This window comes from Pan troglodytes, chromosome 7 (assembly GCF_028858775.2).
Source record: "Pan troglodytes isolate AG18354 chromosome 7, NHGRI_mPanTro3-v2.0_pri, whole genome shotgun sequence".
NCBI lineage: Eukaryota > Metazoa > Chordata > Mammalia > Primates > Hominidae > Pan > Pan troglodytes.
The window spans coordinates 135791913-135805459 of NC_072405.2; the positions used below are offsets into that span (position 1 = coordinate 135791913).

The 13547-nt window shown below is 45.2% G+C and overlaps 1 long non-coding RNA gene across 1 annotated transcript in view; it reads left to right on the top strand.

Moving 5' to 3' along the window:
• The first annotated feature begins 4084 nt into the window (after positions 1-4084).
• LOC134810796 (uncharacterized) overlaps positions 4085-13547 on the top strand; it is a 77122-nt gene continuing 67659 nt past the window's right edge. The window contains exons 1-2 of the long non-coding RNA XR_010159385.1: positions 4085-4493; positions 10580-10758. This is a non-coding gene — a long non-coding RNA (uncharacterized LOC134810796). The remainder of the gene's footprint in view (positions 4494-10579; positions 10759-13547) is intronic.

The following is a 13547-nucleotide window of genomic DNA, read 5'->3' on the forward strand; positions in this document are numbered from 1 at the left end:
GCTCTGCAGTACTTCATTTAGAAAAAAAAAAAACACAAAAATCTGATTTTTTTCGAACAGATTTTAATTTACAAAAATTTCAAAGACAGCACAGAGGGTTCCCATATACTCTAGTTTCTCCCATTATTAACATCTTACGTTAGGATGGCACATTTGTCACAATTGATGAACCATTACTGATGCGTTATTATTAAGTAAAGTGCATAGTTTATTTAGATTTTCTTAGTTTTTATCTGAGGTCCTCTTTCTGTTCCAGGATTCCATCTAGAATCCCACATTACATTTAGTCACCGTGCCCCTTAGGGTCCCCTGGGCTGTGACAGTTTCTCAGACTTTCTTGTCTTTAATGACCTTGACAATTTGGAGGAATGCTTTGCTGAAATATTCTGTACAGTGTCTCTCAACTGGGATTTGTCTGATGTCTTTCTCACGATTAGACTGGAGGGCATAGGTTTTCGGGGGGGATGTCCCCAGAGGTCAAGAGCTGCACCTATTTTTCAGATCTAAATGCAGCTTATTAGTTTAGATGAAAATGTGTTGTGGTTGACGTTATATGCTTGCGAAATTGCCATGCTGATAAGGGATAGGCGGACTTAATCCCCAAACAGAAAACAAAATGAAACAAAATTACACAAATCCCCCACTTACCCCACCTCCCAAATGCTTTCCACCCTCGACTTCACTTTCCCCCCACAAAGCAACAATACTGCCATTTCTGGATATTGGTAGCTCTTTCTAAAGGGAATTGAACTGACTCAGAAGGAACCAGGAAGCAGTTGCATATTCAGCCCGCTCCGGATTAACCCCTATCTGTTTCTGTGCTTTCTTTCCAAACAAATCTTTTTAGAATCAGAAGGGAGGGAACTGATTCTGTTCTCAAGGATCTACCCGGCCGGGAGCGGTGGCTCACGCCTGTAATCCCAGCACTTTGGGAGGCCGAGGCGGGCGGATCACGAGGTCAGGAGATCGAGACCATCCTGGCTAACATAGTGAAATCCCATCTCTACTAAAAATACAAAAAAATTAGCCAGGCGTGGTGGCGGGCACCTGTAGTCCCAGCTACTCAGGAGGCTGAGTCAGGAGAATGGCATGAACCCAGGAGGCGGAGCTTGCAGTGAGCAGAGATCGCGCCACTGCACTCCAGCCTGGGCGATAGAGCAAGTCTCCGTCTCAAAAAAAAAAAAAAAAAAGAAAAAGAAAAAAGAAAGGATCTACCCAACTAGGGAGCCTCTCCCTCTGTCCCTTTCTCCTTTACACATTTAGTCCCTGCTGTGTTCCAGGAGCCACCCTTGAGCTGAAAAGTTGACTGAAACAGGGCTCTTATCTGGGATTTGGAAGGAGAGATACCCGATGTATGAGCACGGCCCCACATCATAGGTGTTGGAGAGGCGGATATGTACCTGGGATTGTGTGGCCCAATGAAGGGAAGATTACCCTTCTGGGTCTGCATGAAGCATGCCAGTCAAAGGGAATTGGGCAGGAAAGGATGCCAATCAAATGAGCAGATTAATGAGCAGGGTAGTCCCCCACCAGTCAGGGGACAATAAAAGCTAGATTTAACTTGGCCCATTCTTTCTCAGATACCATCGACCTTTGGGTGAATGTGAGGTGACTGTTCTCTTCCAAAGTCTGCCTTTGTGATGGCAACTGGTTTACTTTGTACCCAGACTCGCCTGAGGGAGGGAAGCCAGCTTATCCGGAGGCTGTGCTGCGGTGTACCAAGCCCTAATCCTTAAATCCTTGGCTCTCTTCCACATAGCACATGTCAAACCAATCCCTAGGAGTGGGCAGGACAGCACTTTGCAAAGCACTCTGAATCTTGAGCCAGAGGTTTGGGTTTGATTTAATATTAGTGAAAATTGCCTCTATTGGGGCATATACAAAACTCCTGCCTAAGTGCCTTATGTGTATCATCTCATCCAACCTTCCAGACTGCATACGATAATGATGGCACTAATAAGAGTTACTAATTTTCTTTCTTTATTATTATTATTTTTTTGAGACAGAGTCTTGCTCTGTCACCCAGGTTGGAGTGCAGTGGTGCGTTCTTGGCTCACTGCAACCTCTGCCCCCCAGGTTCAAGTGATTCTCCTGCCTCAGCCTCCCGAGTAGCTGGAACCATGGGCATGTGCCACCACGCCCGGCTAATTTTTGTATTTTTAGTAGAAATGGGTTTCGACATGTTGGCCAGGCTGGTCTTGAACTCCTGACCTCAGGTGATCCACCCACCTCAGCCTCCCAAAGTGCTGGGATTACAGGTGTGAGCCACCGTGCCCAGCCAGAGTTACTAATTATTGAGCATTTGTTATGTGTCAGGGTTGTTTAAAGAGCTAGACATGGATTACCTCACTTAATTTCACAATAGCCCTGTAAGTGCAAAAATCTTAAGCACAGAGCTTAATCAGTTTTTACCTATGTGTCCCCATGCCCCCACCACCTGGGTTAAGCTATAGAAGTTTTCTCCAAGCCTTCCTCATGGCCGTTCTCGGTCATTACCACCACCCTCTCCTCAAGAAGGTAACCACTATTTTGATTTCCAGCATTGTCAATGAGTTTGGCTCACTTTCAAAATTAATAACTTAATTATTTTTAAAAATTAAGGTGAAATTCACATTATTTACAAAATTAGCCATTTTAAAGAAAATAATCCAGTGACATTGAACACATTCACGATATTGGGCAACCATCACCTCTCTGTGTCTCCAAAACATTTTCATCACCCCAAAAGGAAGCCCCATTCCCACTAAACAGTTGGCTTGTTTTCGAACATCAGATAAATGAATCATGCAGGATGTGCCTTTTTGGGTCCGACTTCTTTGTTTTTAACATATGTCTGTGAGAGTAACGCATGTTGTGCGTGTGGTGGGTACAAATATTATCCTCATTTTATAGATGAGTAAACCAGGGCACAGAGTGGTTAAGTAACCAGCCCATGATCACTCAGCTGCTAAGTGGTTGACCTAGGATCCCTGGCAGGGTGGCCCTGGAGCCTTATTCCGGAAGCATGTACCGTATTGCAGAGGAGGAAACAAACTCAGACAGTAAGGTAACAAACTGAGGGGAGCCAGTAAGGATTTCAATGCAGATTCTTCTGACTGCAAGACCAAACTGTTGACTGCTAGCCTGTTTTCCCCTTGACTAACTGTGTGTCTTGGGGCCTCTTTCTGGGCCTCAGTTTCCCAGTCTCAGTAAAGCCTTCTGAATTTTCCTTGCTGGGGTGGTGAAAGGCTTGGTTGAGAGCCTGTGTGAACCTCACGGTGCCATATTAACAGTCACGAGAATGTAATTGATTCTATGATGTTGTGGTTCACTGGAAACTTGGCAGGGGTGGAGTAGGACCCTGAAGAAAGCTGGCACTATGTCAAGTGGCCAACGGGAGCTCAGCCCTTCCTGTTCTCTCTGAGTATTTGTAGCTCTTTATTATTTCCTGTGCTCAGCCCCATTCAGAGATCACCAAGTCAAACACCTAAAATCCAGGGTCCCTGTGTTTGAGGAAGTTTGCATTCTAAGATATTTCTTCCCAGGCTGGTACCCTAGAATATCATCGTTCCATAGGCTGCCTTTGTCATCATTTATGAAATTTGTCAACTGTTGGTCCAGAGGTCTGATTAGGAGGAAAAGAAGAAAGTCATGTAAGGCCAGGTGCGGTGGCTCATGCCTGTAATCCCAGCACTTTGGGAGGCCAAGGTGGGCAGATCACCTGAGGTCAGGAGTTCAAGACCAACCTGGCCAACATGGTGAAACCCCATCTCTACTAAAAATACAAAAATTAGTGGAGCGTGGTGGCAGGTGCCTGTAATCCCAGCTACTTGGGAGACTGAGGCAGGAGAATCGCTGAAGCTGAGGTGTGGCAGCTTCAGCGTTTGGCTCCATTATTCCCTCAGGCATGAAATCTTCCTCTCTAGCCTTGTTTAAATCTCAACACTTCCCTTTCCAAATGATTTCTAAGGGGAAACATAAAAAGAATGTTCCAGAATACTCTGTTGGCCCAGGGGTGATTTGCCAGAGCAGTTTCCTGGATTACGGCCTCTTCCCCCATCAGCAAATCATGTGAAACAAACTACTGTCAGCTGTAAACCCTGAATGTGGGAAAAAGAGCTGACACACAGGGCCCACTTTCGTAAAGCTGACATTTCTCATGAATAGCGAATTCCTGAGTGTGGGTAGTAGACCAAGGCCAGGAATTCTCATTAGCTGGTGATAATCAGGCATGACTTGGACTGTGGAAGGCAGCTGGGCGGAGAGGTCATAGGTATGGGCAGGGGCGACCCACAGCTGATAGCTGGGCTCGATCTGCCTGGATTGTTACTGAAATACTAACATGCTCTTTATGGGTTAGTAACTCCCTTCACCTCCCCAACGGCTCCTACCCACTGGGACCTTCACCTCCCCATGATCCAACAGTGAAAGATATAATACCCACATGACAAGGGCCTTCCAGACATGGTCCAGCTGGGGTCTGATGCTGATTTGGATAGATCCATGGCAAACTGGTGAGTAAATATGTTAAATGCCTCTCCTGGCTGTGGGACGACAGTTCCCTCCTTGGGCCCCAGCCTCCTTCCTGCTTCTGAGACCATGGCCTCTGATCTCACCTCTTTAGAGCTGAAGGACATCTAGGACATGAGCTCAGCTGATTGTTTCCCATTCAGTGGCTCAATCCCACCCCTTTCACATTCAACCTCCCTGAAGTCAGCATTCACTGTTTTTTTGTTTGTTTGGCCTTTTTTTTTTTTTTTAAACCCTTATCTCTGTAGCATTTCCTCACTTTCCTAAACAGAGTTAGTCACTTCCTTCTGTGTGTTCTCATAATACTTACAAGCCATATCTCTATGATCCAATTTTATGAACACTGTTATTTTCTTTTTCATACGTATGAAAGATTGTGAATATTTCTTTTCCTTTTTTTTGCTTTGGCCTCTGGGAATCTCAGAGCCCAATTTGTAGTTTCCCTCAATTAAGCAATCGATGTAGGCTTTGTGAATTCACTTTGTCTCTGGCTTCATGTTAAGTTCAGCCTTTCTTTCCTCCATTTCTTTATTTATATATATTTGTATTATATTCATCTCTGTGATTCATCTCAAATGCTAAAATTATTTTATGCATTGTCTTATTTATTTATTTATTTGAGACGGAGTCTTGCTCTGTCGCCCAGGCTGGATTGCAGTGGCGCGATCTCGGCTCACTGCAACCTCCGCCTCCTGGGTTCAAGTGATTCCCCTGCCTCAGCCTTCCGAGTAGCTGGGACTACAGGCATGTGCCACCACGCCCAGCTAATTTTTTGTATTTTTTAGTAGAGACGGGGTTTCACCATGTTGGCCAGGATGATCTCCATCTCCTGACCTCATGATCCACCATCCTCGGCCTCCCAAAGTGTTGGGATTACAGGCGTGAGCCACTGCACCCGGCCCTTGCATCGTCTTCTTTAATGAAGTATAATTTTCAAAAATAAAATGCATCAATTTCACATGTACAGTCTGATGTGTGTACCCATGTAACCACCACCATAATGCCATAGGATACATTTCTATCACTTCAAATTTCCCTTGTATCCTTTCTCAGTCAATTCACCACCCTACCCTGATCTCAGGTGCCACTAATCTGTTTTCGGCTACTACATATTAGATTTACCTGCTTCTACAGTTTCATAGAAATGGAAGCCTACGTATGTGATCTTTGGAGATGCATCCAAAGACATGGATGCATTATGCCAAGTGATATTTTTGAGATGCACCCATGTTTTTGTGTATATTAGCATCTTTTGAGATGCACTCACGTTTTTGTGTATATTCGCATCTTCTGAGATGCATCCATGTGTTTGTGTATACCAGCAAATGGTTCCATTTTATTTCTGAGTAATATTCCACTGTATGGAGACATCACAATTTGCTTCTCCATTCACATGCTGATGGACATGTGAATGATTTCCAGTTCTGGGCTGTTTTGAGTAAGTAAAATCAGGAGAGCGTAGCAGGTGTTGGGCAAACAACAAACATGTCTGCTAGTGTGAAATTCACTGGCAATGCCTTAGCATGGTGTCTAGCACACAGGGGTGCCTAAGAAATGGATAGTCGGGTTGATTTTAACAGCTCCCTGGGTCGGGGAGACAGGGTTGGACCTTGAATCACAGAAATACGAATATCAGTCCCAGCTGTGCCATTTCCAGCTGTATGATCTTGAATAAGCCACTGAACTTTTCTAAACCTCAGTTTCCCCCAATTCTGTAGAAGGGGACTAATTCTTCCCAAATGAACACAACTGTCAGTGAAAGCACTTTGCAAAGGATTAAGACAAATATTAGGCAAAACTACTGTGACCATGGAATTTCAAAAGACTAGAATTTCTCTTCAGATCTTGAATTCTCTGCTCTTCCTTACCGCTGCCCTCAATGGCTGATGAGGACTCCCACATTTTAGGGAAGAATTGAGATCACGTCCAAGCTCCTACTTGGACTTCATCCTCACCTCCTTCTGAGCCTCCCATGGCCAAATGCAGTGATTCCCCAACTCCCCTGTACCCCGCCCTGCCCTTAGCACATTTCTAGACCCTGGAACTTTGGGTGAAATCCCATTTATCACACCGGTCTCCCTTGGCCACCTCCTAGCACTGTGTCGCAGTGTCAGTAGGGCTGTTCACTTCTCTGCCCTTGCTGTCTATCATTCATGAGTCAAAGTTCTCCGAGCTCATTCCGTGTTGGTGGCCCCCTGTGAAGGGTTTCACCAAACACCACTGTGGCCTGGGCGCTGGCTTCCATCCACTGACCCAGTGCAGCTCCTGGCTTCTGACTTCTTTCTGTTCCTCTCTGGCCTTATTTTCTCCCACTCCTTCCTGTGACTGTTTAATATACCAAGATGTTCCCTGTCTTGATGCTATCACTTGACTCCACTGGCTTTGGCTTTTTATTGTACTTCCTTTTTTTTCCTTCATTTGTAATGCATTCATCTACCTGCATCAACGTGGCTTTGTTCTCCACCACTTCTCAGCAATAACTGACCTACCAAAGGCCAAGCACCCCAGCATGGCTAGGTCTTCTCTTCCTGATGCTCCTCATGGCTTCCATATTTTCCCTGAGACTCCTTGGGGCCCCCAAGTCACCTCCCCTCCCTTCTCTTCCTCCAGCCATTTCTTTTCATCTTCTTTAGCTGTCACCTCATCTTCAATGCTGGGCTCTGTCACCCAGGCTGGAGTGCAGTGGCACGATCATGGCTCACTGCAGCCTTGACTTCCCGGGCTCAAGCGATTCTCCTACTTCAGCCTCCTGAGTAGCTGGGACCCCAAGCACACATCAACACACCTGGCTAATTTTTTATTTTTTGTAGAGATGGAGTTTCCCTATGTTGCTCAGGCTGATCTCAAATTCCTGGGTTCAAGCGATTCTCCTGCCTCAGTCTCCCGAGTAGCTGGGATTTTAGGAGTGCACCACCACACCTGGCTAATTTTTGTATTTTTAGTAGAAATGGGGTTTCATCATGTTGGCCAGGCTGTTCTTGAACTCCTAACCTTAAGTGATCCACCTGCCTTGGCCCTCCAAAGTGCTGGGATTACAGGCATGAGCCACTGTGCCCGGCCCAATCACTTTCTTTTTCATTATACTGTGTATCTTTCTCTTTAAAAATCCAGATTCAAACAAATAGCGTTTTAAATTCAATTAGTCCAAACCTGGTGACCTTTTATGCCATCTTTTGGGACAGGGCCCTGATGGGAATACCTGCAGCATGGGCCCATAACAGCAGCCAGCATGAACGCTGTCTCAAATTAGACTGGGTCAGCAGTTGCAGGCTTGGTTGTAAGCAGCCATATAATGTCATGCAATGTCAACCCTGAAATACCTTGGGCTGACTCCAGGGAGATCCAGGGCCAGCAGGACACTGAGAAAGCCATGGAAAATCTGCCATTGACTGTTGTTCCTTCCTGGTGAGCTGGGGCATGCATTAGTCCGGAAAGATCTAATTGGTTATAACTGCAGGGGAAGGAAGGAAGGAGTTAATTCCTGGCTGGGCCTGTTTGCAGGAAGCCATATGCTTTAGTTATTAAAGTCTGCTCAACGTGGGAGGGAATAAATTGGCCCTTCCAGGAGCCTGGTGAAGCAGCAGAAATAGTTTTCTCTTGGTCAAGCACAGGTTGGGGGGTGGGGTTGGAGGACCACCCGCGGATTTAAGATGTGGCCGGTGCCAGGACCATGGGTCTTGTCTGCCACATTCTCCTGCTAACTTGGTGACACTTTTTCCTCTGTTAGCACTGTAGCTTTGCTTAAGAAAGACACCATACTGGACACTTGACATTCAAAAGGAATTTGTCCTCAAATCTTAGTTCTCTCAATTTACAAGCATACCTCCTGGTCTTCTCCCGAGTCACTCTTCTGCTGAGTCTTGTGTTCACAAAACTTCTGAACTGCTCTTTCAAATCACCCTAATTTTTTCTGTCTCATATGGTAACCACTGTCATAAACAAAGATTTTTTAAAAGCCACAACACACCTAATGAAAACCTAGCCCCTTGCCCCCAAAATAAATTCTGATGTTAAATTTAACCTTCTAAGATCATTCAGTTTCATCTTGCAAATAATTTTCTGGATGAGATATAAAACTATTTTAAATCATAAAAAACAAGTGATAGCACAGACCACAAAATAAAAAAATAGTGCACTCTACTTCGTTGAAATGAAAACTTATACTCTTTGAAAAACGCTATTAAGAAAATGAGTTGATAAGCTACAGACTGGGAGAAAATATTTGCCAGACAAACAATCCAATTAAAAATGGTCAAAAGATTTTTAATAAATACTTTACCAAAGAATATATATGAAGGGCCAATGAGTATGTGGAAAGAGGCCCAACATCATTAGTCATTACAGAAATGTAAATTAAAACCACAATGAAATACCAATACATACCTACTAAAATGTCTAAAATGAAAGAGACTGGGCCAGGCATGGTGGTTCATGATTGTAATTACAGTGCTTTTGGAGGCTGAGGTGGGAGGATTGCTTGAGGTCAGGAATTTGAGACCAGCCTCGGCAACAGAGAAAGACCCTCGTCTTTACAAAACATTAAAAAAAAATGAGCCAAGCGCAGTGCCACATGCCTGTAGCCCCAGCTTGAGCCCAGGAGTTCAAGGTTGCAGTGAGCCATGATCATGCCACTGCACTCCAGCCTGGGTGACAGAGCAAGACCCTGTCTCAATTAATAAAATAAAATAAAAAGACTGACAGTGCTAACTGATGATGAGGATTTGGTGCAAATGGAACTTTCACACACTGTTGGTGAGAATACAAAATGGAAAGCTACTTTTTAAAAAGATGCTAAAAATGTTTAGGCAACTGGACTTAGTTGAGATAATCCCAATTTGTTGGCAATGTCCAAAGCTTTGTAGCCGGGGAGCAAATGCATGCCTTCTTTATGCCATTAGGCCTGATCAGAGTATGGGCTTTGGCCAGTCAAGGTCGTAGGGCTCCTTCGTAGCCTCTTTGATCTGGTGCTTGTTGGCCTTGATGTCCATGATGAACACTAATGTGACCAGTATGTCCTTGCCATTGAGCTTCATGGCCAACTTCATGGTAATAACGGCTAAGCTTATTCCTCCTAGGGACCTCTGTGTGTCCATGTCTACATTTATAAAATGGAGTGTATTCGTTGGGGTAGGCTAACTACTGTAACAAATAGACCCGAAATGTGTCATGGTTAAAGACAGGTGTTACTGGGTCACATAACAGTCTAAGGTAGTTCTAAGTTGGAGGTGGAGCAGAGCCTTACTGCTGACTTGGACAGCTCATCTTGGGAATGTTTTATCAGCGAAACCTCAATATTGTTTAAGCTATTGCATTTTAGGACCTCTTCGTCACAGCAGCTGAGTCTTAACCTCACTAATGTGGTCAGACTCAACTGGTAAACATCTTGCCTCTCACACAGGCCTTATTGCTCCTGCAATTCTAATCTGAGCTTCAGCTAAATTCAAAATGGCTGTGTGTCAGGGGCCTTCAGGGTTGCTTGTGAATAGTCAAAACTGCTGATTTGTGGAAAATACCAAAGGTCCCATCAATCAGTCATGGATCAGTCATATAACATGCACATAAAGTGTTTATTTTCAGCATAAAAACAAGGAAAATGCAGCTTAGGAAAAGGAGGAGGGAAGGAAGGAACCACCTCTGCTGAGCACGTCCATGTAGGAGGTGCGGGGTTGGGCGTTTGCATGCGTTATCCCATGTTGATTATCAAGAGAGTCCTACTGCAGAATGGTTATCTTTATTTTATTACATTTATTTATTTATTTTTTTAGACAGGATCTCACTCCGTCACCCAGGCTGGAGTGCCGTGGTGCTATCATGGCTCACTGCAGCCTCTACCTCCACCGGCTCAGGTGATCCTCCCACCTGAGCCTCCTGAGTCACTAAGACTACAGGCACACACTACCAAGCCCGGCTAATTTTTGTATTTTTTTGTGAAGACGGGGTTTCGCTCTGTTGCCCAGACTGGTCTCAAACTCCTGGGTTCAAGTGATTCACCGACCTTGGCCTCCCAAAGTGCTGGAATTACAGGCATGAGCCACCACTCCCAGCCAGGACTGTTATTTTTACATTGCAGATGAAGAAATTTTGGTCAGAGAGATGAAATAGCTCTGCCAGTACACAGCATGGAATTGAAAGCAATGGGCCTGGCACTGACTGAGAGGTGCTCACAGCTTGGGGCAGACTCCCATTTGGAGATGGGATCCTGAAGAAGCCTGGATGTTTGTGAGGGCGGTCAACAGAGCTTCCAGAATGGTAAATCTGATCTTTTGTTTACAACCTTTCAAGAGGCCCTCATTGCCTTCCAGGTAAAACGTCCAACCCTCAGTAGCTAGCCATCAAGTCCTTAGTCACCTGACCCACCATCATCTGTTTCATTTGTGTCACATCCCCCTTGTATAGGCTACGGTCTCTTTTTCTCTTGGCTGTTGCCCTTGCTGTCCCCTCTTCTTAAACACTCCCTCTGTCACCCCTTTGCTGACTCATCCTCATGCTTCAAGATGCAGACATCACCTCCTCCAGGAAGTCTTCTCTCCTGATGAATCCTCTGCTCCCACTCATTTCCACGCTCCCCAATCTGCACTTCCCTCCCTCAGAGCAGTTGATTAACAGTGTAACTCTATTATATAACCTGCTTAAATTCCTCCATCAGTAAAATGGCTATGATAATAATCGTACTTATAACGCAGCAGTGCAGCAAAGTGGAAAGAGACCATCCTCGCAGAGCCCTTTGCATGGGGCCTTGCTCAGAGTAAGCACTCAATGCATGTTAGCCAGTTAGCACTCTTTAAGTAATTCTCTGTTGAAGCCTCTGCCTCTTGCCAAAGATGCCATGCAGCACTGTATCTCCAGCACCTAGCCCAGTGCTGAGACACAGTGACGTTCAATAAAGGTGCAGGAACCAAAGCTTAGGCACATCTCTACCTATGTTTTTTTTTTTTTCTCTCCCCTCAGCAAACGAAAAGGAAGGGTTAGGTAGACCAATTATGTGACTAACTTAATTGGCGTTGTGTTTCACTAGCAACTGTGGTTTGAAGATGTGCAGTGACCTGCCCAGTACCACACAGATGGTATTAGGCAGAACAAGGACTTTCGTCCTCTTCATACCTAGGCTACCTCCTGCACAGCTACTTGATGGACTAAGGGAAGGGGACTTCTAAATTTTGAGGTGGGAGAAAGAAGGTACCAAGAGTGAACCCCTATCTTTTTCTTTTTCTATTTTTTGTGTGTGTGTGTGTGACAGTCTCGCTCTGTTGCCCAGGCTGGAGTGCAGTGGCACAATCTCAGGTCACTGCAACCTCTGCCTCCCAGGTTCAAGTGATTCTCCTGCCTCAGCCTCCTGAGTAGCTGGGATTACAGGCACCTGCCACCATGCCTGGCTAATTTTTGTATTTTCAGTAGAGATGGGGTTTCACCATGTTGGCCAGACTGATCTTGACCTCAGGTGGTCCACCTGCCTCAGCCTCCCAAAGTGCTGGAATTACAGGCATGCACCACCGCGCCCGGCCAAACCCCTGTCTTTATTTGGTTCTCTATAGCTGGTGTCTGAGACTTGGCTCTCTAAAGAGATGGTGAACTCTCAGAGAACAACTTCATGTACTAACAAGAGCAATACTAGCTCACTACGCTCCAGCCCCTGAGCTGGGCTGAACTCTTCGTGGTATCATTGTGTTTATGTGCATAGAAATCCTTATAGGTGGGAACTATGTCAATCTCCATTTTATGGATAAGGAAACTGAGATTAAGTAATTACCAAGGTTACCCTTAGTAAGTAGCAGGCCTGGAATGCAAACACAGGCCACAGGACACTAAAGCCCATGCATTAACCTCTGGGCAGTGCTGTCTTTCATCTTTCCAATTCAAGTCACGTCAATTACTTGGCACAACTTTCCTTGGCACCTTCTGGTATAGGCATTATGCTAATACAGAGACACAGTGATTCCCAGAGGAAGAAATCAAGGAAGCCTACATACATGCTGATTAGTCATTGCCAGCACGAGTTTATGGAGTATTGACTTGTCCTAGGTGCAATCCTAGAAACCACACAGGTATTACATTTATTTAATTCTCACAGCAAACCTTTGTAATAGGTATTAGGGTTCCCCCCATTTTACAGATTGGGAAACTGAGGCTAATAGCATGCACAAGGGCACAGAATTCTTAAGTAGTAATGTCTGGATTTGAACAGAGTCATGATGCCGTGCTGCTTTGCAGGGTGGAGTAAGGCCAGAAGTCAGCATTTGGAATGGCCTTGGAGGGGGAAAAGGCCAGGGGGAGCTGGGTGCAGCCAGGAGAGGCAACTAAGGAGAAGGTACCCTGCACACCCTTACTGACTGGCAACCCTTACTGACTTGAATCCATGTGGCAATCCACGACCTGGGTCTGATATCATCTCTGGGAACGGGCCTGGAACACCCATGAGAAACAGAGCGCAATGGTTGAGCAATGCAGCCTCAACTCTTAGGAAATGGAAAATTCTGAAAAGGAAGGTTCTAGGAGCTTGGAGAGGCACAGCCACAGGTCTGAGAGTCGCTTCCATTTCCTCGCTCACCCCTGAATCTGCCCTGCCGGTTCCTCCACTCTGAGCCTTTGCTGTTGCCTAGGCCTGTAAAATGCAGCCCCTTCCCTGCAGTCCTCCTCTGATCCCTGTTTGCCCATCAGGTTCCCTCACTGTCTGTGACAGCCCTGTCCCTCCCAACCAGTGCAGAACTGGCTGTGGACACGATTTCCAGCATCACTCTTTTTTGTTTTGTTTTTCACTTATGTGATTAAAAAAAATTTCAACTCTAATTTTGGATTCAGGAGGTACATGTGCAGGTTTGTTACTTGGATATATTGTGTGATGCTGAAGTTTGGGATATGAATGATCCCATCACTCACCTAGTGAGCATAGTACCCAATAGGTAGTTTTGCAACCCTCGCCCTCCTTCCATCCTCCCCCTACTAGTAATCCCTAGTCTCTATTGTTGCCATCTTTATGTCCATGGGTACCCAATATTTGACTTCTATTTTATAAGTGAAAACATTTGATATTTTGTTTTCTG